The following is a 25,957-nucleotide window of genomic DNA, read 5'->3' on the forward strand; positions in this document are numbered from 1 at the left end:
ATGTTGCTCACTGATCTGCTGCTCATCTCTACACTATCCTTCCTTTTGCTCAAATGTTTTTTAAGCTTTTTTTCCAGTTGGATCTTGCTGTTTATGTTTAAGTTTTCTCAGTAGAGAAGACCTACTGTAAATTAATCTTTTTCTGACAAATGCCTCAGCATCCTCCCAGATTGTGTTTGGTTTTTGTGTTCTGATAGCCTGTAATAATTCCATGACAATCCATTTATATCCAGCTTCCCATTGGATTGGTTCAAATGAAAGCTCTTTGGTTCAAGCATAGTTGTTTTTTGGGGCCAGAATATTATATGTCAGTAATACAACATCAGAGGGTATTACTGAAATATTATTTGCTTGTTTATTTGTTTGTTCTGTTGAATTTCCTTTTCATTTTAATCTTGTTAGCAGCCCAGAATAATATTAATGTGTGTATCTGACATCAAAAGCAATACACAATTATGTGTCTGATTTAATTAATCTCATTCTGCCCAGAAAAGATATATAAAAGTGAATCTGTTTTGAATATTAATAATGGCTTCAATAAAGTTTCCAAGTGAGAAATTTCACAGTGAGTTTGCAGAGAATCTACAACATCAATCACTCTTATAAATCTGGATGCAAAGAGTACTGTTTCATTTCATAAGATGTCAGTAAATAATGAGGTCACTTTAGGTGTTGAAATAATGGAAACAATAGGTACCAAGACAGAGTTTATCACACTCTTAATGTGAAAATAGCGTAAATAATGTAAAAACAGAAATGAAACAAGTCACAAAAGATTGCTATAATCAGAACTATGATTATAAATAAAAATGAATAAATACATAAATCAATGCGCACTGCATGCATGGTTAGAAAACGTTGTCTGCAGAGATAAGAATAAGCTTTGATTTCAAAAGCTTAAAATGAAGACCTCAGCCTATCTGTATTTCTCAAGTGTACACTTAAAAACAAACAAACATCCTACACATTGCATGTATTAATACAAATAAATAAAGATAAGATTCTGAAATGATAAGATTCTTCTCCGTGAAAAAAGCATTCCAGCTAGGGAATGAAGAGAATATTTCTTAGCTGAACTTATCAGCAGATTTTATCTGTGTGTTGAATTCAAAAAAGCATGCATTCATAGATGTGTTCCTCAACGAAACACAAGTAAATAAAGCAATTTAAGTTTTATTCTAATATTAATAAAGCTAATATTAAGATTTTTGTCTCACCATTGGACCTTTCTTGGAATTAAATTTCAGGAACAAATACTGAAGGAATTGGCGATTTCCCTTTTCTGAATCATTCAGAACTGTATTCCTGCAGTATTTTAGAGATTATTATGTAATCTTACATAACTGTTACAGATTTGAACATTGTGAATGTTCATGTCCTTACATCAGTAAATAGAGCCCTAAATTAACAAGTTTGTATTTAGAGAATGATATGATTAAAGTAACTACAATGTATGAAAATCATTATTTTAGAAATTCACAATAAGTAAATGTAGCAGTTACTCATATTTGTAATTTGTACTGATTTGTTCATACCCTTGATGAAATTGGGTCATAAAATTCTTATTTCTCCTAGTTCCTTAAATCATATACAGTTAACAGAATGTGACTCAGATAAGAAAAATATTTTTTAAAGACATTCTGACATGGTGTCCTTTAATCAAAATAGCATTGCACAAATCAAAGAAATATTTGTAATAAAAAACTGCATCCCAGAAAACACGAGGTTCACCATACTCACACCATAAATATGATCCTAAATGAAAGCCAACCACAATAACACCCTCTTCTTTGAAAGTGCAATGGAAGAAACTATCAAGAAGCCTCCAAAAATGTCCTGGTTCCCTGTTTCCCTGTTATATAAAAGGAGGTAACACATGGAACACATTCAGTTGTAGCATGCATCATCAGGGAGCGTTTCCCAAATGTTAAACATTCATTCACCTTCACAACTTAGGAGATGGCTATAAAGGAATCTACAGTACAAAAAGCTACAACTGTTGCTTTCCACTGTAGTGACAATTTTTTAAAATGTAAGGCTATTGATATTGTGGCCACACTGCCACAAAGAGGACATACTGTACAGTAAGTGAATCTTGCCACAGTGAGCAGTCAGCTCAGTGGTTCAGGAGGCAATGTACTCCCAAAGGCAACAGTTGGGGATGTTACCAACTCCAACACATGCATTTGTAGGATAAAAGGCTAAAAAGCTAAAAAACAAAACTGATGTTGACTCCATTAATGTTGCATTCAGGGCCAGGATGCTAGAAGAAGCTCCTATTGTAGGCAAACCACAAAAAGAGGAGGCTTTTTGTGACTCAATGACATCTGAATGACAATAGGAAATATGTCTTATGGTCTGAATAAATGAAAATTAAGCTCTTTTGAAATTCTCATTACGATTATGTTTGAAGTAAAAAAGATGAAGCTCATGTTGTTAAATCACCTATACTCACTATGTATTATGGCAAAGGGTCGGGGTTATGTTGGTTTTTCTTGTTGCTTTTAGTATCCTTGATAAGTGTTCTATCTGATCCCCCTGTCCCATGTGTCTTGGAATTTTTGGTTCCTATCTGTTTTTTGTTGTTTGTCACCCTGGTCTCCCAGGTTTATGTTTGTTGTGGTTTGTGCTTGTGTACTTCTCTTTTTTGTTTTAAGTCTCCGGAGCTCTACTCGACCCCCCCCTTCCGCTACCCAATAAAGCTTTATACCCTGGAGGAGGGGGCAGCTCTCAGCCATGGACTCCCAGAGGTTTCCTTTCAGTTAAATTAGGTTTTTCCTCCCCACAGTGCTGTAAAGCTCATTTATTTGTATGGGCGTCTGGAGCTACCCATTAAGGGGGGGTACTGTCACGCCCTCTGCAGCCAGAGGGCGTTTCTTCTCTGTCCTGTCTCTTGTTTCCAGTGTTTTGCTATCTTTCATTTGCCTTTGATCAGCATTGACATTCTGATATCCTGAGACCCGCCTAGCACCAGGTCGCCCCATGTCCGCTACCTGAGGGCATAGGTTTCTATACGGCATTTCCCGAAAAGCTGAGCCCGGGCTAATCCCCGTCTCGCCGCTACGCATAGGGTCTTTCACGCTCTCCTGCCATTCCACGGTTTGTCCTTCCCGAGATCCGTGACAATAAGATAGTGAGAGTCATGAACTCCTTCACATACCAGAATATTTTGGCCAAACACCTGGTTCTCTTAGGGATAGTTTTTTAACTGTTTTTTTTTTGTTATAAATGGCCAATGTTTTTTTCCCAGCAAGCAAAACCATCATAGGCATGTGAAAATTTGCTGTCATTTGATTTTAGCAAGAACCTGATATTAAGTATAGAAATGCTGTTTGTTCTGGATATGGATGTTTAATACCCAGTATGACTGATGTATAGTATGTATGCCAGATGTGGTACTGTACATGTATATAATGGAAGAATTACTTTGAAAGTTCTTAGCAAAGTTATCACAATGAGCTATAATTGCATTTAAAGTGGGCTTGACCTTTTATAAATGTGACTGGAATTGCATAATATCTCATCTGTAAAACTATCTGAAACCTATGGTGCATTATCTCCATAATCCGGAATCCAGAAAATCAATGCAGTTCAAACAAGAGTCCAGAAAAACAAGAACAAAAAATGTACAGTACAGTATATGTATAGTATATGCCAAGAATATCTTGGAACTGTTCCTGGTAAAAGAAGAGGACACTTTAGATAACTAAGGTTCAGGCTTGCAACTGAACATTTTTAGTTAAATTACCCAAGACAGAAAAATAAAAATAAAAAGTCAGAAATGCCTGTTCAAGAAAAACAATGTTTTGTGCCATAGGCGACAACACAAAACTGTTGTTGTAAAATCTGTGGTGCTCTGCATCTCTTCACTAAGGATCATTCAGAATATAACCAAACAAAAAGATTAGTGTTCCAAACACAGATAAAATAATGGAAATATTTGGTCAGATACAGGACAGCACATTTTTATACTGTACGCACCTGTGAATTGTTTGTATTGCAATTGATGAAACACTTTTTTTCCATGCTGCAGTACACTATTGTTTGTTATAAGGTTAAAACTCACATATTCTATTTAGAGCACAGGTTTTTCTCTCTGATTAAATGATTCAGAGAGGCAGGACTGTATATTTTACCAAACAATAGGCAATGCTGTATATGCATGAATTCATGGATCAAGTTCTGTGGACTTTCTTTGTTGGTAAGCACTAATGTATTGTGTGTGTCACATAATCCTTTATATGGAACCCTAAAGAAATGAATGCTACTTTTTGATCCTATGTTTGATTCAAGACTGACATTTGTTATTAATCAATGGGGTCCCCTACATTAACTGTATTGAACGGAGTTTAGATAAATAAACTAAAGTTCAGATACTCATCATGAAAGTTCAGAAAGCATCATGACAGCTTTGTAACTGGAGCCTTAGACAGGTGTGACATCCTGCATGCACTGTACATTTAAAGTGGAGATTGTGGCGGTGATCCAAATGGACTTTAGATATACTGTATAGACATACCCCTGAGGGAGCAGAACGACAGTAGTGGACATACTGTACCGTGTTCCCTGGTGCCTCTGAAGCATCTTGGGATCCTTCCTGATGAAAAAGCCCTAGGCATGTACTGCATAACATGCAAAGTAGAAATATTGTGACAGTGAAATAGCTACGCGGTTGCCTCCACAAAAGTGTACAGGCATTTCCTTTTTCCTTTTAATCAAAGCAGTAAGACCTAAGTTGGTGTACTGCTTTTCCCCTTCTTGGCTGCTTAGTTTAGGCGAGTGGAGGCCAGATCAAGCTGGGTAAAGCCTTGCAGGTGTCCCTGTCACTCTGACATGGCGATTTCGTTTGTTTTCATTCCTTCATTCATTCAGGGGAGTGTCTGCAGACAAGCACGGCGATGATGCAGTTAGAGACGATTTTTCTTACATTTCCATTCCTGTCAAATGAGCACCTTAGGCAGGAGAAGGGACGCACTGACCCCTCCTCCCATTATGGGGATAAAAAACCTTTCTTTCTAATACAGTGAGCTCAGACAAAGAATGTGCTTTATTTACTGTATATCAAGGCATACTCACCTTTAACATCCTTTAACTACCAAAGATGCATGACTGTACATAACAAATAAAAAAGTCTGTCTTATTCTGTTTCCTATTCCTGCAAAGAATAACACAATAGAGCTGCATTAAAACAAGCTGCAGGAATGTGTGCATCTTAAACAGTAGGTTCAGTCCCAGAAAATTGAGGTTACCAATCTCTGATACATTTGGCTGGAAGTATAACTCAAATTATTTTTTATATATGTGTTAATGTAGTCTGTGGCTCTCATTTATAGATTGTGTATAAAATCTAATGTATATTTCTACAAAAACTAAATATTTATTCAGCTATGTCTGGAGTAAATATCAACAGCTATGTAACTTTTGCATATTTTATGTGCTATCAAAACCCAAATAAATAAAGCATGTTTTCTTCATAGTTAACTGAAGATAATCCATGATTATTTGGGGACATGGGACCTAATTTTCTCAAGTCTTATGCTGTTGTTGTCTTGTTCCAAGATCATCATTTAGATGTATTTCCACTGTGAATTCCTTTTGTACCGGTGAGGAGGAGTTTCGTCCTCATTACAGTTGCTTTGATGTGTTTTTTTTTCTGTTTGCAATTCATGTTGGCATGGCCTGTAGAATTGCAAATATATTTCCCAAGGATTTCTAAGAATTTATTCAAAAGTTATTTCTAATGCCATTGATGCAAGGAAATCCCTAACAAATAGTTTTGCTTCAGGAAACAGAGGCTTTTCCCCTGGCCATTGGTATTCTGTGATTTAGTTCTACAGCTTATTTTAGGGATATTTTGCTGCATATAAGAAAGTCTATACCTTTGGTTTTTCAGAACAAAAGGAAAAGCAAGGTATTTATAGTTTTAGGATTAATAAAATGTCAAGCATATTTGCTACAATACATGTTTAACTTTCTGTCATCTACGGATTTAGTGCATATTGGAGACAAAAAAGCAATTCCTTAAAATGGCACTGGTGTGATTAATGTACACTGATAAGATATGATTGTACAAAGCTTGGAATATAGATCTGTATCACATTTTGCACATGTTTTGAAGGAATAGATACTGCATTTTGAAGGGTCAGTTTATTAGGTCTGCTGTTTTCCTATTATTGTGTCCATTCTCATAAATTTAGCCCTATTACACTGTTTCAGTTCAATATCATAAGTAATATAACAAGGAGTATCATTCACCACAACTCACTTTTAATATTCCAGTTTTCTTTTTTTGCATCAGGTCTGTATTTTATATGTAAAGGCAAGTGTCATGCAGAATTTTACTGAACTAAGAGAGTTACAGTTGTGTGGAAATTTATCTGGGCATACTCTCAGGATAAGTTCAACAGAATGGCCGCAAGAAAATTCATGCAAATAGTATCAATGAGTCACACAGATAAACCTTTGTCTGTTATGTTGTCTGAGCAAATACTGAACTCCAAGAGTGTCACCTGTGTTAGTAGTAGCTTGGCAATAATGCTATCAACATATCTTCATGCTTTCCACAACTGATTCTTGACCTTGTGTGCTTGTAGGTCAAGGCAAAGCATTTTCATTCAAACATTTCACAGCTTGATGTTCCATTTTTTCTCATCAGCAAGGAAAAAAAATAATCAGCTCTCTGCCACAGAGAGTAATCACCTTTCATTGCTGATTTATTGTAAGTCAATGACAGATGTTTAGTGCCTGACTAACATCACATGGATATATCACCTTTAAGTTTTATTATAAATTAATCTGTGAAATGTCAAGTTCGTGTCTGAAACTAGAATACTACTTTTATTTTGTTTTGGATTGTACTGTCTCCTGTCTCTAAATGTAATATTTTTCTCAGTGACTGGCTGTTGGGTGAAATCAAGTGTCAGTCATCCCTTCCGATAATAAATTCAAGCTGTCTCTGTCCTCCAAGAAAATGTACTATCTTTTAATTCAGCTGGAGGGTTTTTGTTTATATTTAAAAAAAATCAAAATAGTATAAATGCTTTAAAGATGCATCCAGTATCATTTTTGAAGCATTCTTAATTCTAATGACATAATTCATATAGTGCACATGTATACAAAGACTTAACATGCAATTATAGTTATGAATGACAGCATTCAACACATGGAGTTCACTAAAATGGTATTATTTATACTGAAAAGCCTTGGTGTATTACATAAATTTGTGTATGATATACTGTAATGTACCCTTGCAATTATACATTGTAAACACGGCTCTTTTTCTAATGCTGTTAATTTTCCTCCTCGTGAAATGAAAGAAAAGCATGAATGCCTCAATTTCAATTGATAGTAGATTTTAAAACAAAAATATTAGTGAAGTATTTAGCAATAGCTAGCTTTAACATGGAGGTGATTATAGACAGGACTTTGCATTTTCTTTTCACCCCAAGTGTTTCTGATGATTGCATCATGCCACTTTAGATGGTTGATTGCTTGACCAATTCACAAATTCTCATTTACCTTCATAGTCAAGATGTAGATGGTGTGTGTTGCCATGACAATGATGTTCCCACATAAAGAAAGGGTCATTGCTTGATTGACGTTTGTGTGAGGAATACATTCACACAAGGAGCTTGCAGACAGCTAAAGCTAAAGAGCAGGACCTATTCTGGGTACTGTCCTCATATAGCATGTGATGTCAAGGTCTCCAGATACAGTACTTTGGTACTTTGGTGTTCCAAAACAAAGCACATTGCTCTCATACCTGCATTACAAGCCACACACGTTTTGGTGAGATAAAAACAGGGCTGGGTTCTTTTTAAAAATTAGATGAGATAGGGTGCTTAAATGAGAGTTTTAGACCATCCGCAGGCTGTCTAATATTTGATGTCTTGTGTAAACTTTGCTATGTGCCAGGCATTCTCCATTGTGGACTGTCTGAATGAAAGTTTTATTGAAGACATATTGACAATATGAAAACATATTGAAGAATTTTATAGACAGGCTCTGTATCATTTGCAGGTTCTCCCATATCTAAACAAGAAATGTCAAATTTAAATATGTAAGTACAAACAGTAGCCTTTGCAATACAATGTGAAGTTCTACATTAATACTACTGTATGTGATTAGTACTGTACAGTATATACTCAGAATGTACTGTATATTTATAATGCTTTTTTTCCTTTAATGGGTCATTGTTATCTACCAAATGCAGTAGCTGTAAACCTACATTTATTCCCCTCTCCTAGTGTCTGGCACTGGTTATTCTCAGAGAATGAACCAAAGACAACTGGGATTCCTTCTTCTGTTCTAGTGGTTCTCTTCATGGCTTTTCTGCACCTGGTATTTTTTCCTTCTCTAGGAACACTCTTCTGTGCCTGAGACAGCGCCGCATTAATCATCCAAGTGTAGTTTTTAAACAGTGTGGCTTTTTTCTCAAGAAAAAGGGCAGGGATTGGTTTTATTTGCCACTGATATTTTATTTTTCTTTCATGAAATAGTTGCAGTCATACATATGTGAGGGAGATTTTTGCTGCAGTCTGCAAAATTCTTAATTTTATTACCAATCATCTAGGCAATATTTTTTAAAGTAAAACAAGTATTTTTCCCTCAGCTAGAGTTGTGTCACTGGCATAATCTGTGGTTAACATTGAAACAAGGAATTAATGCAAAAACTGCATATCCAGTATTATACAATACACAGTGTGACCACAGATTTGACTGTACAGTAGTTTATTTCTTATGTGTGCAAAGCTTGAATTGTGGCATTGGGGGCATTTATTGAATTTATTGAAATTACTTAAACTGAACCCATGCACTGTGTATTTAAACAAGGACAAAACAAATCACAATTTCATCAAGTAATGGTGACTAGTTACCATGTTTGCAATGGGTTGTACAGTACCTTATTCATTTGCACCTCACCCACTCGCTTCCAGGTGTGCGTTTTCCCCAGTGATGTAACTTCTGGTTCAGGACATGTGAGCTCCTGTTCCAATTACATCATTAAAATAATTTCTAATGGACCTTATACCCCATACCTGCTTAACACGTGTCGGTGAAACAATTGTGGTTGACGGTATGCCAGTACTTGATAATAACAGCAATCACAACGAGCCTGCCTTCAAACCAATTCTTTTTATATGACTTTAATATGATCTTGTTAATAATAAAATTACAAAACAACAGTAGTAATAATCTAATCAATCTAAAATGACACCTCCAAATCCCCTTGTATGATTGGATTAACTTTACACAGCATGCATTTGTTTTCAGGGGATAAAATAAGGGATTACTTGCCTTCATTTTACTGATTGTCCTGAATGTTTTATTTATCAACAGCTTTACCACCTTCTAGTCTTATCTCATCTCAGAAGATATGCAGGGCTAGACCTGCATTGTGCCAGGATGAGAGATCCCCCAAAAAACACAGGTAGCTGCTGGTAGTGGTACTCTTCCTTCTTGACCATAATTTCCAAAGCAATGTACTTAGTTACTGTGCTTTCATTGAGGGGGGCTAGATGAAATGTTAAACCAAGGTGCTGACTATTTGGTCATTGGAGAAAATGGCTGCCATGGCTCACATACTGTAGGTTGGTGTTGCTACAGTTTTGGATGAAGTGGCCCCTTCTCCTGTGCGTTCAGCACTTTGGGATCCTCTGGGCTGAAAAGCGCTAAACGAATTTGAGGAATTAGTCTTATTTGACAGCTCCTAGCTAATTTCACCTGTCCCCATGTCCACAGTGCAATATTATATCCCTTGCAACTGCAGTACACTAGTGACATCTACAGGAGCAGTGCCCTAAGCTGGAATCTGCTTTTCTCCAAAATTCTACTGCTGCAGTAAATTAAACCTCCATGGAGCACAGCAACCCCATTATCAATATGCACAACAAAGACAGGCTTGCAAAATCCAATCAATTCTATCCCGTACAAAATTGTAAATTCTCACTCAATAAAGATTAGAGCATGGTATATCCCTGATGAAAGATCAGACTTTTTTTGCTTTCTTTTTTTAGGGCTGGTGATATCCTTCAATAACTTCAAATAATGACAGTATCTGCACCCCTTGAATGATGAAGAAAAGAGAAAAAAAAACTACAAATTCTTTTGAGAAAAAGAAATCAAATAAAACAAACAAAGTGCACACAGCAGGATGGCAGAAACATGTCAGGCTGGTGTTAGCTTTATTAAGAGTGACAGACTCTCCATTCCTTCACCAGGTAGTAGGGGCATTATTCTAGCCTTTGTAGTTATAACCATTATGTATTTCATTGTTTCTCTTGCTAATGAAAACTTATTAGAAATGGTTGTTTTTTTTTTACCAATGAGCCAAACATGAAAACTATGACATGTAATACTTGATGGTATGTAGCTTTCAGTAACCATGGTTACCGGCAGTCTACTTTACTTCTTGCTAATTCATCCACTATGTAGGACTTCGGGCAGAAAAACATTAGGCTTTTTAAAAGACAGTGGTGTTCAGCAGTGGGGAGTGTTGTAAAGGGTCTTGTAAACAATGGCTCTAGGAGCTTAATGAAAAGACTGAGCAGTGATCATTAGTCCAGGGGAAGTGCATTCCTATTAAAAACTGTGAACTCTGCTAAGTCTGAGCCCCCTACGTGGCACACCAGCAATAGTGTGCCATGGAGTCCCTCCATTCTTCCAAAGTTGTAATTACTGGATGTGGATTAGAAGAAAAAGACACAGTTCATGCTGGGCAAGCCTTTTTTAGCCATTATCCAAGATCACAGTGAAGCATAAGGAAATGTCAGGTTGTTCTAGTAGAGAGATGTAAGTCCATCTCCAAGGACTAATACTGGAACTGAGCTGGCTCGGGGTTCATCTGTGTTTATACACTGAGACACGTTAAAGGAACCTCCGTCCTGCTATTAATGCTTGTGACATTTATGTATGTGCTCCAAAGTACAAAATAAATTACAGTGGTGTCATGTTTGCTCCCTGTACAGCCAACAGATGTGAATGTTTAATAACATGCACAGGGGTTGTTAGTGTTACAGTTTTTAAGCTGATATACAATATTTGGTTTGGAATTGAGATCTTTATATACTGTACGTTATTCTGTAATTCACAAGCAACTACATACAAATAAAAGAAAATCAGAGGTGTTGTGGCTTGTGTGCTGCATGAGCTGTCTAAAAATGAATTGTGATGATAATATAACAAACATATTGGCTTCTATTTTTATTATTGCTGGAAACAGATTTTCCTCGTTTTGGATTTGGAAGTTCTCTGTGTTCCCATATCAGATATCTCTTCCATTTCTCCTCCCCTCTTTACTTGAAAACGATCTTTGAATAATTAATCTTCGCAGCTGGTTTGTCACATTTCAGAACTGAGAGCAGCTAAAACATATCTCTGCTCCTTAAAGGAATGACTCATTCTCTATACTTTCCAAGAAAGAATCATTTACTGCATCCTTCATTTTTAAATATCTGTCAAGCTAATTAAAGTTTAAAAAATTACCCCCTCCCTCATGGAAAATGTAAATAGTGTTACATACAGTATGTTTCAGCCTCTTGGTTTGCTTTACTATCTGGTGTTACTCATGAAAAATATTGTTTTCCGTGGCACTGTTAGATTTTTTTTCATAGCTGTAATATTATGTTAGTCGCAATAACTATACACCTAGCAGTGTCAGCACAGAGAAATATTATTGGTATTCTTTGCAATAAGATTAATACTGACGTCTCCCAGCAGAGATGCTGTTTCATATGTAGTCCTCAAGAGTGTTTTGCATATTTATAAATCATACAAAATTAAATAGAGGAACAATATTTTTTTTTAAATTGACAAAAATATGTACGAATTATGAGGAAAATCAAACATAAATGGATATTTACACATTGTTCTGGTGAGGGGGTTGTTTAAAGTCAATTTTTAGAAGACATTTTCTGACAGAGGATACAGATTGTATCATTTTGGCAGTGTTCACTACCCCAGCCTACGTTATTGATAGCGTTTTGTGTGCTTGTCATACCCCAGCTTTGCTACAGTATACCGCTGTTAATGTGGAAAGAGTTTCTGGATAACGATCCACTTCTTCTGTATTAAAGAATGAAATAAAAATGTTCCAGTGAAAAGGGCAGGCTGTCAACCTGTCTGCATATCCTCAAATGTACAATAAAAAATTCTGACTTGTAGTGAAAGTTATCCTTGTTTTCTATTCCGTTTTCTGTAATATTTTTATGAAGATTGAAAGACAGGGGAGGTTGCTGCAGCATGTGGGAGGTGAGTAGAGGTTGGGGGTATTTATTATATGATCTCTGCAGCCCCACCCCCTGAAACACACACACACTTTGCTTCAAAGCATTTTGAATATTTGGTTTTAAGCAGGGTGAAAACTGAGCCAGCACAGTCATTATTCATTTGATCCTGATTAATAAGGGTAAGGGGTGATGTTCTCTCCACTTGGCAATTCTGCTTCCCGACCCTAATTTAAAAATTGAACCAAGATCACAGGCTGGTTTCAGCAGTTGTTCTGGCTCTTGTGCTGTAGAGGAAGCGCTTCTCTGTTTCCTGACCTTTATCACTCTCATTTCCCATTATGGGTTAAAAAATGCCAAAATTCCTCAGCCTAGTTTTTTTGCTGGTTTAGTGCACTTCTTTCAGCCTCTTAAAAGAATGTCTGTACAAGACAATTGGCAGTGACTGTGATAATGAACTCCCTATGATGGCCGTCTCCCCATTTTAGAAATTCATCCACAGCAGCACTGCAGTATTGAGCAGCTTGAGGCAGTGAGGATCCTAACGCTTCTAGCTGGCAATTGATTGCCTGAAAGGATCCAAGTATCAGCTCCATTTAGTTATTTAGAGTAATGATAATGTTGAAGCATGTCAATCAATTCACCTTCAAATACCTGGGACTTTGGGACATTGCAGAAAGCACTGAAATAGTTATAAAATAAGAAACTCAATGTAAGATGCATTCTCTGCAAACACAGAAGCAAGCAAGAGCCTAAGAACTCACTTAGATCAGCAGTTTTAGCTCTGGTAAAGGTCATGTCAGACTTTCCTTCTGAACTTTTCTGGTACTCTTTAAATGTGTTGTTTGTAAGAGCCCATCTCAAGTCTATGTGTTGTATTTATAATCTAAATACACTGTAAAGTTGCATGCCTAGTACATCCGGTATGACGTACTGCAATCTACTCTTTTCATTGCAACAATTTTTATTATGTACGCCAAAGTGATTAACCACCTTGTAACAGCTGAATATAATCCTGGCAGTTAAAGTAATGCTTCTAACCCTATTTTCTAAAGTATAAAATGATTATTACCCTATTAAGTGCATTTGCTGTTCAAAATGATAAAGCTTCATCATCAGCTGAGATGATTAATCTTCTTTATTAAATTAATTGCAAAACATTGTGTATCACAAATATGCCCTTTTCCCTGAAACCTCCCAGGTAAGTGTTATAAAGTAAGTAACTAAATGAATGTGATAAGCTTAATAAAATCCATCCAAGCATGTGGATTTTTCTTGCTAGCTTGAGTAAAAGGTGGCAAGATGGCATCTTTGCCGAACTAGAAACACCTTCGCTTTAAAAAAAAAGGTTTGAAAGAAATAATAAAATGAGATGAGAATTATCCATCTTACTAATTAATCAGCCTGGGCAAAGACCCTTTCAAAGCCACTGGGCATCAAGATAAACTGAAATCTGGCAGGGCCACAGTTTATCACTGACAAGAGCTGCACACTTGTGATGAAAATCAACAAGATCCCTCAAGAATGTTTATTTTGAAACAAATACTCTTTGCCTCACTAATTACTCACTTTTGCAACACATTATGAAAGGAATTAAGTACTGAAAATAAAATGCAACAGCATCAGTTAAATACAGTGCTTTTTCTTCTTGGAATTTAACTTCCTCTTCTAAGAAGAATTCTTCAAATACAGTAGAAACATTTCACATTTCTATATTTACAGTAGCAGGAAGTACACCAATTAGATAAGCAGTCAGGTACTGTGTTCATTTTTTTAAACAATCTCACTTAACAGAGTGTAAATTTACTCTGGGATTCCGTTCAGAGATTTGACTATGAGGGGAAAAATCTCTGAGGTTTACAATACTTCTTAGAAGGAAGAATAAACTGGTGCTTCTATTTTTCATGCATATCTAGTTTGTTTTTTGCCCTACAGAATAGCGACACCACTGGCTGGAACTGAAGTAGGTCTGTAAAATGCTACTCACTTCTACACAGTGTATAACTCACAATAATCCAAAAGGGAAGACAGGAGATCCTTAGAGCCTTCTAATTCATTTAGTCTTCAGACTGTATTTTGTGTGACTGCCTGCAGGAACCCCTATTGATCTGAGCTGGCTTGAGTTTTCTGATGTAGTCTAGTGTCCTCTGAGAACCAAACAGATACTACCAAACTCATTTCATTCCTCACCGAGCCTGTATCCAAAACTAGAGTTCCAGGGATGAGTTGATAATGCACCTGGTTACTGAACTGTCAAGCTCCTTAGCTCAGTTTGTTTTCTCAAATGCTACTTTAAGGTTAGGATGCCTGCTCCATTGTAATGTGCTTCTGCCTCCTTTTTTAAGATTAAACATTGCAATATTTGTACAAGTATTCAAAGTATGCTGCTAATTAGAAAGAAATACCAATAAAAAGCAAAAATGCATAACCTGGTGTTTTTTTCTGGGTGATGTTACAGTGCATTTAAGCCTGTCAGTCAGTGAAGGTGCTGTACAGTATGTGCTGTTTCTTATCCATTTCATTTTTAAATAACCCGCTGTGTTCTGTTAGAGGGTTTTATTTAATGTTTAAAATGATTTTAATGACCTACAGAAATTATTCCACACTGATACAGGTCAATTGTAATTGACAAGACTTCACAGCTCTCGTTAGGAGAACAAATGAAAATCGTTTTGCTTTGACTATTAAATCCTGTACCACATATAATTGCAATTATAACTGAGTTCGCTACAGATGACATACTCTTATTGTTCTGATTTTATGACTGCTTCTAACTGGATTACATATTCTTTTATCCTTTCACTGAAGGTTCAGGGGATATTTTTCTTTAGCTATTTGCTATGATGCAGTATTAAGTAAATTGTGTTAGAGATGCTCTGGGAATATACAGTATATATAAAAAGAATATAATTATATTGTTTATAGTGGCTAGATAGTTAAAGTTGTACTGTATATGAGCTAATACAGCAGAACATATTATGGCTATTGTGCATCTAAATAATTGTGCCTCCATTTCAAATCTGCAGCGAGCTTACAAGTGAAGTTTCCCATAATGCATTTTGTATCTATAAACAAGGTTTGAGTTTAACCAGATATGTTCAGTCTTTTGTCTTTTTCTTTTAGACAGAGATTATTACAATATTTTAAAGATTTAAAAATTATTACTATTATTATTATTATTATTATTATTATTATTATTATTATTATTATTATTATTATTATTATTATCACTTACACAGTAAAGAAAAACGATATAGACATGAAGATTAGCCCTTTGAAGCAATTTTGTGAATGATTGAAACTGTCACTATGTTGGTCTATGTTGATTAGATTCTGAATTTCACATACTGTATCTAGTCTCTAGCACTGTATTTGTACCGTATGTCTGGAACAGTAAATCAATCAGAATAATTAAAGCAAACATATATCTTAATTTGTAATTTATGAAAGCAACGGAATGTTAGGACATGCAGTTAAACGTCTAATCAATGGATGTCATTCTAAAATTGTACCATGATACTAGTAATTCCTTTTAGAATACTGCGTGCAAATTTGGTCAAAACATTACACAAAAAATTAATGTTGCTGAACTGGAATCAATTCAAATAAATATTTTTTTTAGCTCAAAGAATTGTCCAACACTGGCAGGCAAAAATAATTAAACCTTTCAAGTCTTGAAAAGAGAAGATTTACAGAGAGTATCTGATTGAAGTAATCTTATGATTAAAAATCCTCAAAGGTGCTGACAAAGTCAACCCAATGAACGTCTTAGGAAGTGATGGTTAAACACAAATCAGAGAGTATCAGTGGGAGTGCACTGAAAACGGAGAACAAGAGGCACTTTTTTGCAAAAGTGTGGGAATCTGGAACAAGCCACCCAGCCATGTTGTTTAAGCTGTTATCCTGGTTACTTTCGTGAAATGGCCAGATGAGATCTTTGAAGCAATGAACTAGGAAGCACATGAGCTAAAGGGGTGAAAGCTTGTTCTCATTTGTAATATGTTTTATGTTGTAACTGTGTAAAACTGAGCTATCCAAACTCAGGGATTAAATTTTATTTTTTGCAAACACACAGCAAAGCACATTCTTTTAAAAATAATAATAATAAGAATAATAATAATAATAATAATAATAATAATAATTAATAATTGCTTACACTTATATAGCGCTTTTCTGGACACTCCACTCAAAGCGCTTTACAGGTAATGGGGACTCCCCTCCACCACCACCAATGTGCAGCACCACCTGGATGATGCGACGGCAGCCATAGTGCGCCAGAACGCTCACCACACATCAGCTATCAGAATAAAATAGTCATTTTATTCTCAGATTTGCTCTCAGATTGTATTTAATACCACTCTTTTGGTTTCATTATTCAGACTGAATATTAGGAAAAGTCATTAATGTTTTCTGTCATACACAGTCACCATGTTTTCCTCACATTGCTTTTTAATTACTGTGGCAAAAATGATATTTTTTTAATTCATCTGAAATGTAGATCAGTTACAATGTATTAGAATTGCACTATGTATGTTTATGTGCACAGTATGTGTGTGTTCATTTTAATATTTTGGGTTCATGAATTGTAATGGCTTTTTGTTTTTTGCAGGTATGGTATTTTGTGAACCTAACAAAATGCAGAATGATGCTGCCATTTATCAGGAAAGTATCAGTGGAGCTAAAGAAAACTCATTGCAGTTGCACTGGGATCAATTTTGTAAAGCACTTACACAAATGGGTTCTGGCAGACGATAAAGGCCACTGTCCAATCCCAGCAAAGTACACAGTGGCAGTACATGTTACAACGTATTAAATGGAGACAGTATAATATGTACTGTTGATTCAATCTAACCCTGAGCAGAGCATGAGGAGAATAGTGAATCAATGCAATGACAGGCATTCGTTTTTATTGACATATTGCTCATTTGATTTAGAATCTTATACAAAATTCCCTTTTATTATATGCAGAAAAAACACAGTAAGAACCTAACAACCCAGACGGATTGAGAGAGACTGACAGACATAATTAAATTATTTTCGTTTTAAATTTAAATTTAAAGAATTCCATCAAAAGTATTTTATTTGTTGTTTGGAGAATATAATTCTGCTTATTGCTGTTTTGTTTTTATGTAGGGAAAAACCTGTTGGCATTAATTGATGTTACCTGTATGTCATGTTTGGAAGCAGATTGTTCCTGTAGTCTTGACTTTTGGAAAGTGATACTTCTCATGGAGAAAAGTCTCAGTTTTCGATACCAAAAAGTGATCAAAATCATTAAAAAACCACGCAAAAAACATTATGCAAGTGCTAAACGCATTCTGCACACTTTCTGGATGGCAGCTGGCAGCTTAAAGCTTTAACTGGCTCACTCTGCTGCCTTATGTTCAAAGATACACATCATTAACAAAGATACACATCATTAACCATGAAAAAATTATTATTTGACCCATATAGACCAAGATATAAAAAGATGACCAAAGGCAACGTATTCAGAGTCAAGTTTTTTCTGGGGGTACAGTTTAGCAGTTTTGAGGGAGTATGAAAGTGCTTGATGGTTCATCATCATCAGTGTTTCTCCTTGCGTTTTCCAAGAATTATCACACAGATACACAAGGGAGGGAACCTCTCTTGGAAAATTAGTATTACTGCATACAGCAATGTTACCAAAAGTTGATTAGCACAAGGTCAGTGTCATCTTGACATTACCTTCATTCATCTCCAGTGGTCTTGTTGAACCCACTGGCCAGCAGCCATATCACCCTGCAACTCACAACTGGCAACCCACTGAAGCTAGGCAGGTGTGAGCCTGGTCAGTACCTGGATGGGTGACCTCCTGGGAAAAACTAAGGTTGCTGCTGGAAGTGGTGTTAGTGGGGCCATCAGGGGGCGCTCACCCTGCGGTCCATGTGGGCCCTAATGCCCCAGTATAGTGATGGGGACACTATCACTATAAACAGGCACCGTCCTTCAGATGAGACGTAAAACCGAGGTCCTGACTCTCTGTGGTCATTAAAAGGGTGTTTCTTGAAAAGAGTTGGGGTGTAACCCCGGCGTCCTGGTCAAATTTCCCATTGGCCCTTACCAATCATGGCCTCCTAATAATCCCCCTCTATGAATTGGCTACATTACTCTGCTCTCCTCCCCACTGATAGCTGATGTGTGGTGAGGTCTCTGGGGCACTATGGCTGCCGTTGCATCATCCAGGTGGATGCTTCACATTAATGGTGGTGGAGGGGAGTCCCCATTACCTGTAAAGCGCTTTGAGTGGAGTGTCCAGAAAAGCGCTATATAAGTGTAAGCAATTATTATTATTATTATTATTATTATTATTATTATTATTATTATTATTATTATTAACCCATGGCCTTCTGTGGTGCTTCAACCAAGGATACCCAGTTCAGTGGTGTTTGTGAATTCTCTGCTTAACAAGTGGCGATTTACCGCATACAGTATATACAGTGTTACATTCATACACTGTATTTGTGTTCATTTTAATTTAGCAAGATGGTGTTGTACACGTGGGGTGTGAAAAACATCAAATAAAAAGAACGTGATAGAAAACCAAACAGGAATTCCATAATCTGTTCCTTCCATTTCAAAATTATTATTTTTTAAATGCAGAAAACAATTTATCAGCATTGTTCCCAGTTCCTTTACATTTTGGAAGAATCCATTCATATAAAGACATAATGGTGAAATTGCAGGAGTGTAAATTGTATTCTTATATTGTTTTCAATAAATCATATACAGTATATATAAATTAATTATATACTGTACTTTCAATAATTACTCTGTACGAGACCTCTTTGAAATATTGACCCTCACCCATTAGCAAATATTCTTTACATAACTTTTGATCTAACTTTTTTATAACATAATTTTATAAATAGAATACAGTATAACATCCACTGTTGACTCATTGCATAATGGGTTTTAGGCATGACATGATACAGTTGTGTGCTTCCATCTGGATTTGCATAATTACACATTAATAATAATTTGGAACCTCACAATGACTCAGTTTTAGCGTAGGGTTATGTTAGATGATATAAAATATGTCATTTAACATAACCTGCCACTATAAAAGATCGTATTTGCATTTACAGTGCAATTCAAAATGCATTTGAAGTAACCCGCTTTATTCCAGCACATATTCTTAAAATACACCCTCTCACATCTCAGACACAATCTGAAAAATGTATGAGGAAAAGTTGTTCCATTTGAATGTGGCTGTTTATTTTTACAAATTACAATTAATTGAATCAACTTGTTATTGAGCAACATTCTTTAAGAGTACCTCTTTAAACTGTCATTTCTTTAAACTCACTAAAACACTAAGTTATATGTACATCCAGGTACAAAACATATCACTCCCCTGTTCAGCTTCTGAATTTGTCTGAATCAAGCTCTTAAGACCATAAGAGAGCCCATGTAGCCCATTTGGTAGTCAATATTGATCCAAGCTCCCCTTCAGCTGGCCAGCGTGCTGGCTTCAAAAACGTTTGAGTACTTTGTTAGAGACTCCCTCAGCCCTATGTACAGGTAAAGAAATGCCTCCTGTTTTTGTCTGATCTTTTTTCTAAATGCATTTCCTCCTAGGGACCCATTGTGTCCGCTGATTTGTGATTTACTGTTCATTCTCATTCAGTCCAATGCATTGACTCTGTCCATACATTAGAGGAATATATTAATAATAATAAAAAATCATATTTTCAAATACTTTCTAGTTTGGAGACAAATTTGCATTCTGGCACATTTTGTGTTTCTAGTTCCCATGAAGACAGCAATTTTAAGGTACTTCTTCTTAAATGTACTCCTTTTTTATATGGCTAGGAATTTCATTTGTAGATCAGGTACTATTTATGTGCTGAGTAAATAAGAGAAAGTGAATTTTAAAAAAAGAAAATAACAACGATATTGTTAATGTTGATGTTAATGGTGGCTGTAAAGTGTTTTCTAATATGTATTAACTTCTTAAATAGAGCGTGTCATTCTTTCAAAGGAAAGAAATTGTCTAATTTAGATTGTAAGCTCTTTGGCAGCAGACTCAGTAAATATGCATAGAACACCAAAATTTAATCAGGCTGTGTTGGAAAGTTGAGAACATAATCCTCTTTTTCAGTGTCTGATTGCAATTAAGCATTGAAATTATATTCAGCTAAAACTTGTTAAAAATAATTACCCCCATGGCTGCACTGGAAGGAGCTGTTCTTCTGCAACACGTTTGTTTCACAATAGTGACTGAATTCTTTCTCATGGAAATGAGTTGCTGATAATTATTGGGCTCGGCAAACAACTTTCTCGTTTTCTCTTTACAGCAACATACTGTAGTACTGTATTTGCCTTTTCACAAACTAAAAATGAAATTATTACCAGTCACACCAAGTCAGGCATCTGGCTATGTGGTGGATCTATTGCTAGGGCTCTGCGCCTGTGGCTGGAAGGTTGCCGGTTTGTATCCCGTGGCCAGCAGAGGAATCCTACTCCGCTGGGCCCCTGAGCAAGACCCTTAGCCCAGCTGCTCCAGGGGTGCTGTATGAATGGCTGACCCTGCGATCTGACCCCCAGCTTCTCCCCGTCTGTGTGTCTCATGGAGAGCAAGTTGGGGCATGCGAAAAGACAAATTCCTAATCCAAGAAAATGTATATGGCCAATAAAGTAATCTTATCTTAGAAGTGCTAATGGAATGTCTTTAAAATTTCAGCGGTGCACAGCTACCAATAAAGTAATGGATAACGTATAATTCTGGGCAGCATAGTGGTTAGCATTTCTGCTCTTGCAGCACAGGGGTCCTGGGTTCAGATCCAGACCTGCTATCCACGTGAAGTTAGTGTGTTCTCCCCATGTTCATGTGGGTTTCCTCTGGGTGCTCTGGTTGGTAATTGGCCTAAGGTGCATGTGTCTGTGATTGTGTGTCTGTCCTGCAATGGACTGCCTTTCTGTCCTGCGTGTACTGTATGCTGCCTTGCACCCGTTGCTTGCTTGCTTGGCTCTAGCTATCCCACAGGTCTGAGTTGGCAGAAGAGGTTCGAATATGTGTGGATGGATATATGATTCTCATGACTGTGGAAATGATAAGACTGATAAGATTATAAACTAAACAGTTATCGGAAAAAATAGACACCGAACACAGGAAAGACAAGCAATAAAACTGTATATTGGAGACAAAGAATTTAATTATGAATATACTGTTTTAGAAATAAAGATTTATGCATTTTAATTTCTGCAGCTATTTCTCACCCTGTAATTAATTCCGAAGTATGTAATTCATCAATGCAGCATGTTCCATTTGAGACATTATGACCATGAAAATAAATCATTCAATTGCTGTTGCATGGATTCCACTGGACATACAATTACACGTGGCAGAGAGCTCCACTAATCCATTTTAATCTTCTCTTCCCGTTTTTAGTGCTCGGTCGGTCTTTTAAAAAAAAATCTCTCCTAGTCAAAAAGAGACTAACTAAAATAGCTCCTATGTCCAGTGACCCAAAAGTGAAGTGTAAAAGTTTGTTCTTGATTTATTTAGTCATCCATGGGTGAAAAAAAAATAAATCAACTGTCAAAAATTGTTGTGCCTGAATTTTCAAATAAATCAGAATTCTAATATTAATGCCCCTGGGTCCATAAGTTGCTTTTCATTCTAATGTGGAAACAGTTGCAAGCATAAGGATTAAAAATAACATAACGTGCCTGGAAAAAATGGGAAAATGTGGCATCTGACCATGGAAATTTAAGACCTGGTCTAAAATCTGAATAATAATTCATTTCACCCAATAGGAGGTTACTTAATCATGATTTATGAACTGTGCTTTTCTTATATAACAACATTCAAACTAATTTAAAAAAGAAAGCATCTATATAAATTAGTACACAGTAAGGTTTGACTTAGAGGACACTGAGACAGGTAAAAAAGCAAAGCATTGAATATGCCAATAATAAGGGCACTAATAATACAGCGCTGGTACTGTAGTTTAAGTGTAGCACTTATCAATGCTCAAGTGGGTTCTAAAGAACGAGGCGGAATTTTTGTTCCATAATAGAATTTGCTCTTTATATGCAATGCCCAGGTTTAATTCCCTGCTTTGCCATGCAGCAGTGCACTGCAGGAAAAACAGGCTTTTAACAGATCCCTGGAGAATGAGCTACAGGTTCTCTGTAAATCTTGTATGTCTCCCAGGAAGGTACAATCCCAGATGCACATCGTACAACAAGAATGTCTAACAGTAACAGGCATGCATACCATAACAGTGCAGGAACAGCGATATGGCAGGAACATCATTACTGATAACGACGTAGCATTCAGAGCTGATGACACACAGACAAGGCTCCAATCATGCCCATATGCTAAGTCCACTACATGCCCATTGGTACCCCCAAAATGCTGGCCCTTTCCATACTTACCATAAATTCCTGATTTGGCACTTAATGATGGGTTTCTCTTTTGTAAAAGCCTTTTTGCATCTACAGTACCTAAAGGAAACAGCGGTCAAGGTCTGGGTTGGTAATTTTAATTGTCTTTCAAGTCAAAGATGTGATGTAATATGCAAATTACTGTACATATTGCTCAATGCCAAGATTGATTTTGTCCAACCCTTAACTGAACAGTATTACTAATAGTCAAATTTGTCATAAGAAACATTAGAATCAATAGTGGAAGATTTGAGTAAATTGTTCTTGCTTACAACACATAGACACATATTTTGATGTCTAAGACATCTGCACAGCAGAGTTTATGTATATGGGCATAGATACGGTATACTGTATAGTTTACAAGAACTTACAATTAATGCCATGGTGAAAATTGTAAAGAAAAGGTATTTTTCTTATCATTTTTTTTTAAATAATTCACTTTTTCAGCATGAAATTATCCATAGACTTTGAAGTTCACAGTCTTATGCAGCTCCTCACTGTAAGCTCTGTGAGCCTCTGTGTAACTGACCACGACTTTGCAAACCCTTGAGACTGTCTGAATTGATAGATTGGTCATGTCTGCAGTTGTCTTCAGTGATTCACTAGAGGCACATACAGTACTGCTTTCTAGGCCACTCCAGCTAGTTCAGACAGTTGATCATTCCTGTGGAATATGTCTACTTTTGTGGCAGAGCAATGTGTGATACCTGAATATTCCTTAAATAAATAAAACAATGAACAAGCCCAATAATTTTACTTTTGCATGTGGTTATTCATTATCACATTCATGGTAGGAAAAGGAAAATAGTGGCTGTTACTCAGTATCGAACTGATGCTAGTATCCCCTGACTTTCGTTACTTTAACTTTGTGGGTATAGATCTCAGAACAAAAACACCACTTGTCCTTTTTTTCTAATTATTCTGACCACCATTGCGTTATGTTCTTATCATGTCCTGTGTGGAAGGGAGAAGGTCACCTTTTATTCTATTATTTATACTCTACTGAATGAATTAGAAAACTGAATATGCTGCAGCAGCTCCTCTGCACAGGAGGTGATAGAACGCTCAGCCTGCAGTTCTTTATTACTTGGCCTGTGTGGATCGGAGCTGCTCTACAGCACATTCATTTTGTGCACAATATTGAGGCAGTGTGGTTTGTCGTCCCATAGCTTTTCATAATATAGTGCACGCAATGCACTCAAGTGGACCTGCATCCATATTAATTGTGACATTCTGGAGAGCTCTTCAGTGTCTCATTTGATGGATTTCTGTGGCAAAGGCTTCTACGCCTACTAGCATGATAACTAACAATGCTGTGCTGTCAGGCCTGAGAAACGGCCATCAGGAGTGTGAGCCAATGGGTGATGGACTTCAGAAGGTTACACAGGACAGTCCAAACAACTGTGGAAATGTGCAGCACAGTACAATATAGTGAGCAGTAACTGGATTCTTTCCCATAAACATTTTATTCTATGCTTACCCAGTTTAATCACATTTTCTTTCACATTACGGTTTACGTTAAAGTCATATTTGTATACACTTTTATTTAGCTTTAAAATATTTGTCGTCTTAATTATGCAGTGGATGTAAAAATTACAGTGCCCGATTCAGTTGTTTCTGACTTGGAAAAGAGGCAATTACATACTTTAGCTAATGAGTTATCACTCTTACAAGCAATTGTGATAGTCCATTCACTGCTTGCAAAGGCAAAACACCTTCAAGATCCATTTCAAAGCACTTCATAAAAACTTGCAATGCTCTTGATTAGACCCTCTGTTTTGATCACATAATTATCACCTTGCTGCATATAGATTTGGCTGCATTGTAAGTCCCAAAAACACGTCATTAAGCACCTGTATTTTCTATCAGTTTCTGGAACGTACTGTACAGTAGCATAGAGAGGTGTGATCTGCTGTGTGTGGACCTTAATCCCAACCCCACCCCATAAGATTCTTCCAACCTGCAGTCCCTGTATTTCACCAGCAAAAGTTGCCATGCATAAAAACGATTCATAATAATTTGGGAGTTGTCATTGAAAAGCAGTAATCACCCATACTACAACATACATGAATATACCTGCATTTCATGGAGTTACAATATGAGCAATAAATCCTTATCAAGCATACAGTGAGAAAATATTATCTGTTTTACCAAAATATTAACACTCAAATCTGTCATAAGGTATAAAATAAGTTATGCTGGTCTTTTAAGTCCTTAATTTTAATGACACTGATAAACTGTTAGTATAAATAAGCTCTCTAAGCCCACTTATCACATTTCAAGAAAAAGAAAACTTGTATTTAAGACATCAAATTATTCACTTTTTTTATTCTTTAACACATTTTAAATTTAATTGAGATATATCACATTTGAGGTGTGAAAGAAATTACATAATTGCATACAAAAAAGAAAACCTGATTTTTTTAGAATATTGAAGGGAAGAATATACTGTACATGCTGTAAAATTCACTTCGTTTTCTGTTATTTAGAATTCTTCTTTTTCTTCTTATTATTATTAGAAGAAGTAGTAGTAATCAAAGCATTGGGTGCAGATCTGGACTTTATTTGGGATAGGATACCAGTCCATTGCGTTGCACATTTAATTAATCGGGACAGAATGTCTTCGAACTGTGGGAGGCAGGGACAGAACACCCATGTAGATTTGGGAAAAACATGCAGACCACAAACAGAAAGCATCCTATTCCAGAATCAAACAGAGAGCCCAAGAGCTGTGAAGCATCAGCACTGACAGCCACACTACTCTGCAGCCCATTATTATTACTGCAGCATCTGTGTTACATACTTTATACTGTACATGTAGCTCACAGTAATATTCTCTAGTGTAGCACATAAGCTTTGGTTTCTTAAAGTGTTTGCCATCATTAAATAATGAAGGATAACACACCACTGTGGTTTAATAGGCTTGGTGAAATCCTAAACTCTATATAATACCATCCCCAGTGGATAGTGCTAATTCATTCTTTTTTACATTTTACTGGAAAGGAACAAAATAATGTTGATGCAATCATCTTTTGTATTATAGTATTAAGGTCAGGTGCAAATGTCATGTGGATTCTTTTTCCTTTGAGTACTCAAAACAATTTTACACAATAAAATCTTGTAACGGATTCGGGGAAAACGCGGTGGATTGTGTAGGATCTTACAGTTCTGGGGTTTTTAGTCTTTGTTTTTTCATTGTTCAAATTCATAAGAAATTGTTTATGATGATCTTGGGGGACAGTATACAATCCTTTTTATGTTCATTACAGCAGGAAAAGCCATTTTTAACTGTAAGGATTTTAAACTAATTTTACAAAGGG

Source organism: Lepisosteus platostomus, chromosome 2 (genome assembly GCF_059453375.1).
Source record: "Lepisosteus platostomus isolate fLepPlt1 chromosome 2, fLepPlt1.hap1, whole genome shotgun sequence".
Classification (NCBI taxonomy): domain Eukaryota; kingdom Metazoa; phylum Chordata; class Actinopteri; order Semionotiformes; family Lepisosteidae; genus Lepisosteus; species Lepisosteus platostomus.